We start from the raw sequence: 7,461 nt of genomic DNA on the forward strand, positions 1-7,461 counted from the left end.
AGTATTTTCAATTTTTGAAGTAAGATAACTAGGTATACCTTCTTATCAAGTGAGGTAGGTACCATATGAAAACCTGTACATTCTAAAACAGATTTTTATTTATTTTTATGCATCATAGTTTTTGAATTATCGTGCAAAATGTCGAAAAAATACGACTGTAGTACGGAACCCTCGTTGCGCGAGCCTGACTCGCACTTGGCCGGTTTTTTGAGATAGGTACGTACTTAATAATTGTTTACACAGACAGACACGATGGACTGACTTTATACCAGTGTTGTAAAGTTGAAGCCACCTCGAGTTATGGATGAAACTTCGTGACTTAGAGATGAGCTCCGACTTTAAATACTTAGTTATTTTTACATAATATTGTTCTAGAGATCATTTTATTTAAGTAGTTTTTACTTCAGTAATATAACTTCAAAATACAAACGGAATTTCATACAAACTGTAACCCCCTTGTGAGTATAATCTACAAACATCGTGAAATACTTGGTACGTTCCTACCTATTTCTTAATTTCTGAACGAAAGCCTATAACTTTCAATAGGTAACTTGAAAAATACTTACTTTCATAATTTTATACCATTATCCTCTTTAGAAGTAGAATTTCCAAAAATCCTTTCTAGTGAAGCCTAGGTTTAGGTAGGTAGGTATATTGTGGTACGTATTGGTAGGTAAGTACGTCAAAGGAACTTACTATCACAATTTCAAGTTTCTATACATAATGCCAGCGTTATAGGCTGTGCGTTGATGGATCAGTCAGTTAGCCAGAATCTTTCGGCGAGATTTCGTCGAGGCTTCGGCAAAGTTTCGCGCGGTTTTGGTGAGGTTTCGGCAAAGTTGAGGCCAGGTTTTGGCCTTAAAAGCCAATCTTAAAAGTTGGCAGGTAGTGATGTCTTATAGTACCTACAAAAGTACCTAAAGGGGAAAATCCGAAAACCGTTAATTTGTGGTTACATCCCAAATAATTAAAAGGTGTTAGGTATTTCTTGTACGATAGTACAGAACTCTTCGTGTGAGAGTCCGGTTCGCACTTGACCAGTTTTTAACGATGGCGTCGCCATAGAACATACTTAATCGTATACCTACTTAGCGGCCTACGTTATACCTAACTCGTCGCCCGTCGGCTTGATAAAACTATTTGGTCGGATCAAAATCGGTCTAACCATTGATCGTCTGCGTTGTTAGGCCTTTGTATGGAATAGGTAAATGGCTTGCTGTACAGTGTAAGTACCTACATGAAGGTAATGATTAAATCTCATTCTAATCGGTTTCACCATTAATACATAACTAAGTACTTATTTGTAATAAGTAACGTAGCCAAATTTAGGAGACTGTTATGTCCATGTAACTTGCTAGATTACCAAGTGATTACCATAGATATTCGATTTAGTCGGGTTATAAATAGGTCCCGTGCTACCAATACGTCATCAAAATGTCGATAATGACCAATTGCGATATAGTGCATTAGTCGTCCGCGGTAGCAAATTTATCAACTGTAACGATCACGATTCTTAAGGATATTTCTATTGCGATGTGACATGTCAGTTTACGGCAATCGGCCCGCAGATGTCACCGTCCACCAACCTCTCAAAAATATACAAAATGCTATAGTAGGTATTGTATCATGTATGTATAACGACCCGACAAGCTTAGGTTAGGACTTCCGTGTAACTAGCTTATGCTCGCGACTTCGTCCGCGTGGACTACACAAATTTCAAACCCCTAATTCACTCCTTTAGGGGTTAAATAGGGGTCCTTTCTTAGCGGACGCCTACGTCATAATAGCTATCTGCATGCCAAATTTTAGCTCGATCTGTCCAGTTGTTTGAGGACCCTGTCCAGTGGCGTGCACAGGGTTTGAAGTCAGGGTAGGCATTAGTTAGGTAGGAACCTGTTTAATGGCAGGTCATAATGAAAAATATGCATTGAGCTATTGCAACTGGGGTAAGCAGTGCACTTATGCCTCTATGACCTGCACGCCACTGACCCTGTCCAGTCTTACGTTCTTTTTCTCTTTATTATAATGTTACTGGTACAAAAATTATACCGTAGCTCCATCTTGCTTTGAGTAGCACTAACAATGAAATTGATTGTATAAAACCGTTGAACTGTAAATCGAACTCGCAAACGACGGGTTCCGTACCATCGTACAAGATATAACACTACCTATGTAAATAAAATATACCTACCTATGTATACTATCTACTAAACTACCTATGTAAAATATTTGCCACCAAAACATTTTCTAAAAAAAAAATTGTATGCTAGGTACCTACCTACCTATAATAAATAGAAATACCTACACACTATGAAAATTTCAAGTTTCAACTCTCCACCTATTTATTATATTTCGGGTGCGGAAGAGTAAACAATATGCGTAGGCAGTTATATTAACACTTTTACCGCACAGCCCCCGCGCTCACCCGGTGCGGGTGAGCGCGTGACGTGCGGGTGTGCGGGGCGTCTCCCCGTCTCATACCCCGATTGCTATCTCAACCTGTCGCGTACTATAGGTATACCTATTTAATACCTTCTCTCTGAGTATTATTGAAAGACCAACATACATGAACACTAACGCCACATAGTGTGCCATTTTAGAAACTCTGCGCAAACGCACTAAAGCTACGCTGTGGCTACGCGTCGAAGGACCGTACGTACGGGTCTTGGCCGAGGGCAAACAGAGAAGAAGACCCCGCTGCGGTTATTATGTTACGATACTTACAATGTAGTACGTGTAGTTTGTACTAGATGGCACTTATTGAAAATATACATTAATATTATTATTCTTTTTTAACCGACTTAAAAAGGAGAAGGTTCTCAATTCGTCGAAATCTTTTTTTTACCTCTTTATAGGACACATTTATAAAGCTCCCTTTAGAGTTTAGTTTCTACATACTTAGGTAATTTGTCTAGTAATAAACTTCAACGAAAGTAGGTACCTATACTTATTGATCTTTTATCTAAGTAGGTGCCTATTACAATATTTTGTTCTTATTTCTTATATGAAAAAAATACCGACCTTATACCTACCTGAGAACTTGGGCAGACACAAAGCTAGAGGTAGCTACTGCGCGACAGATCACTGATCACTAGGACGCCCCACTGAAGGCGCGTGTACGCGTGTAGGTAGGTACCTACCTACTTTTATAATATAATAATGTTGAATTGCACGTCACAATTTGAAATTAAATGAAATGTTTGTACCTAAGTATTTATTTCGCGTAGGACGACTTGTGCTACTTAATAATATGATGTCGGACTCTACCACCGCGCCGGTACGGAAAGTAAATTGTACTGAGAAGAGCCGAAACTCAGAAGTTATTGATTTTTTGCAGCGACAACGCGACCTTGCAGCAAACCACTTGCACTGTACATATAAACACTCGCTGCTAGTAAATTCTTCCAAGCTTGCTGCGAGTGCAAGATACTTGATACTTGTTTTGTTGTTAGTGGACACTTTTATTATAACTAAAGTTTTTAGTTACTTAGTTTGAAAGTTTCAGTTGTCATAACTGCTTCGAAACTGACTAACTGACGACTGACTGTCGACTGTGCAGTCCGCTTGCAATGGACGCGTAGTTCCACTGCATGCCGTCCGTCGTTACAGCAACCTACTAGAGTCTAGATGGCTTTATATTTAGCTATGATCATTCTGATATAAGAACATCTCAAGTAGGTAAGTAGTAAATACACACCTTTATGTTTAAGTTGTATACTATCCTTGAGATTCAAGCGCACCTTCATTATACGGCTATACGCCTATACTAAATTCTACCAAAATAAGTAGGTACAATTTAATAATACCTTTACCTATCTATCAAACCTCTCCACTGTAACACTAAGGTACTTTGATTTCAAGGTTTCCACTTTTTATGAAATTTTATTTACTTTAGTAATAATATTGTCAGTCAGGAAAAAATATAGAATGTGGCCCTAAGGTTACATACCTGAAGATGGCAGGAGATTTCTGAAAATTTATTAGTGAAGCAAATTGCAAATTTGGTTTTAACGTTATTCTGTTTTGTTTCATTGATAAACAAAATCTCCAATTGCACTTGCACAAGGTCTATATAAACTTACGATGGCCGCCTTGCGAGCTCAGTCGATCGTAACAGTGACCGTAGATTGTCAATAGGTGACCCCAGAGAGTGGAAATTATGTATTACGTTATAATATCGAGTGTCCTATTTCTGCTCAGTGCACACAATGCCTGGGCCAAGATCTTCGATTACAACGTGGAGAGAGCCAATTTACTAGCGGAAGAGTTTGACCTACAGGTGGGTGGCAATCTGAGACTGACTGATGAAGAAAACAGAGCAAATGAAATACTTATGCGCTTCAAGAACGAGGAAGTGGACGAATCCTTTCACAATCCTAAACACTTTAACTTCTCAAGACACTATTTTGCCTACAAAAATGATATTGGTAATTCCAAAGTGTATCAGATGATGAGGAGAATGCCCAAAGGAGCTGCTCTTCACGTCCACAGCTCGCTTATGCTCAGTGCGGATCGCTTACTAGAACTGACGTACGAGGACCACTTATACGCATGTTCGGTGGGTGACAATTTAAAATTACACTTCTCCAATAACGTCCCCCAACGACCTTGTCCTTTTAAATGGCAGCTACTCAGCGAACTGAGAAACAGTACCGAAAATCTACAAGCATTCGACGATAAACTAAAGAGTCACTTTACCATGTATTCTGATGATGAAAAAGACTATACGGGAGATACCAATTACGTCTGGAAACGGTTCGATAAAGTGGCGGAAACCATCAGAGATTTGATAGCTTATAGGCCGGCTCGAGAAAAATTCTTCTATGAGGCGCTACGAGAATTCTACAACGATAAAGTTATGTACATCGAAGTGAGGAGTGGATTGAAGATTTTATATGAACTGAATGGCACTAAACACGACCAAATGTATCTACCACGTCTCTACCACAGAGTAGCGAAAATATTCAAGGAAGATTATCCAGATTTTGTGGGCATTAAATTGATAGTGTCAAAATATCGTGGTACTGGGATTAATCAAGTCCTTGACACGATCAATATAGCTCGAAGAATTAAAGAGGAACTGCCGGATGTGTTCGCTGGATTCGATTTAGTGGGTCAGGAAGACTTGGGGAAACCATTACTGGATTTTCTTCCGATACTTTCAGAAGCAAAGAAGGATATGAATTTTTATTTCCACGGTGGAGAAACTAATTGGTTCGGAACTGTTTCAGATGAGAATTTGGTGGATGCAATTCTACTAGGATCTAAAAGGATTGGTCACGGATACGCGTTAATAAAACATCCTTCGCTTATGGCTGCAGTGAGGAATAGGGATATAGCGATGGAAGTGAATGTGGTATCGAACGTGGTGTTGTCTTTAGTTTGTGATGTGAGGAATCACCCATTAGCTACATACCTAGCTCTTGGAATGCCTCTCGTTTTATCAAGCGATGATCCCGGTGCTTGGGGAGCGGATCCCTTATCCACGGACTACTATATCGCATTTGTGGGTGTTGCCAGCAAAAAGGCAGACTTACGTATGTTAAAACAGTTAGTGATTAACTCAATTAGATATAGTGCTTTAGATAATAAAAGTAAATTGGACATGTTTAGACAATTACACAGACAGTGGAATGTCTTCGTTAAGGACATCATTAGAATATTTGGGTGATGCACCTGCATAAAATGTTATGTTAAAGAATTATTTAGAGGTTCATGATCATTTTCGCTTATCGATAGGAAACACGTTTAAACTGCAGGGTGATGCGAGATATTCCTTTAAACAGTGGTGATCTGTATCAACTGGTGATATCCTGTTTGTAAAGACTATAGTATGTCCCGTTTTTTTTTTTTTAAAGAATATTAGCCATGTTAAATGACTAATATTCCCCTTTCCTCTCCAACTAAGCGTCTGGCTTGTGCTAGGAGTAGGTACGACAATAGTGCAACGGGCGGGGTTTGAACCGTCGACCTTTCGGTTTTCAGTCCACTCCATTACCGGTTGAGCTATTGAGGCTTCATATGCTGTGTAGGCAGTGGCGAGCACAGGCTTTGAATGTAGGGTAGGCATTAGTGAGGTAGGTTATCTATTTAACGGCAAGTCATTGAGAAATGAGTACTGAGCTATCAACCTGGGTAAGCTGTGCTTTTATGCCTCTATGTCCTGCACGCCTCTGTGTGTAGGTATCTATCCAGTAATTGACTTATGAAAATGAGCAATGTAAGTTTTATTTAAATAGTAGATGAAATGTAAATACCTGATTACCTGAGTACCTAGTTTAATAAGAGATATGAGAAAATTTTATAAAAAAGCAGTATTGTCCTTACTGGTTATATACTATACGTACCTACCTACGGTACTACTACATAGTTATTTATTTAAAGATTAGATAAGTAAGTTATGCTTAAGTACTTGTAGCCACATTTTACGTTTTTTTCTTTTAAATTGTATCAATTTTACATTACCTAAGTAAAGTAATTGTTGATGTGTATCAAATAAATTATTTATTTATTTATTGTAACTAGTGGTTTCATTAGATAGGTACTTTCTACTTCTTCAGAAATTTCCACGAAAAGGAAATAAATATACGTATTTAGATTAGTATAATTATGAACTAATCTTTTTGTAAATATACTTACATATTTTATAAACTAAAGAATACAAAGCTTGGAACTATATTCATATGTACCTAGTGTACCTACCTATTAGGTAAGTATTATTATGCCTTACGAATTTTCTTACAGTTTTATTTTCTTACATGGTCACGCTAAGTAAGTGGACCTAGTAGGTACATACCTACCTACTTACTACGTATCCAAGGGGTAGTCTGTGGCCTGGTTGCGACAGTGCAATCGATGTCGACCGTCGAAGTAACGAAGTTTGATGTCGATTGTCGAGGTAACGAAGGTCGATGTCGATTATAGAGGTAACGAAGGTTATGTCGATTGTCGTGGTAACGAAGGTCGTAGAGGTAACGAAGGTGGATGTTGACTGTTTAGAAAACGAAGGTCAATGACCTTCGTTTTCTTGACAGTCAGACGACAGTTTAGTTTAAAAAAATCTCGTAGCAACTCTTGATTTTCCGGGATAAAAAGTAGCCTATCCTATGAGGCTATGTCACTCTCCAGGTCTTTAACTATGCCCGTGCATAAATACACGTCGATCCGTTGTTCTGTTGCGACGTGATTGAAGGACAAACCAACAAAACAAACACCCTTATGCATTTATACCTAAACCTAAGTAATATGGGTAGTGATCTCTATAACAATAAACAAGTCAACTGACAGTGTGATATATCATATACCTAACTGATAAGCGATAACCTTTGGCATTGAATATGAATCTATAGCACTAGAATATTTTTGAGGACCCTGGTGAACAAAACGGCGTAATTACATTTCTGAACAAAATACTTTTTTTCTTTTTAATCCTTACGTTTTTGGCCCACTGCATACAAATCT

At 38.4% G+C, this 7,461-nt stretch overlaps 1 pseudogene; it reads left to right on the forward strand.

Annotated features, from left to right (window-relative positions):
• Window positions 1–4,091: 4,091 nt before the first annotated feature.
• Window positions 4,092–6,517, forward strand: LOC117985039 (adenosine deaminase 2 pseudogene; annotated as a pseudogene).
• The last annotated feature ends 944 nt before the right edge of the window (window positions 6,518–7,461 follow it).

This window comes from Maniola hyperantus, chromosome 9 (genome assembly GCF_902806685.2).
Source record: "Maniola hyperantus chromosome 9, iAphHyp1.2, whole genome shotgun sequence".
Lineage (NCBI taxonomy): Eukaryota > Metazoa > Arthropoda > Insecta > Lepidoptera > Nymphalidae > Maniola > Maniola hyperantus.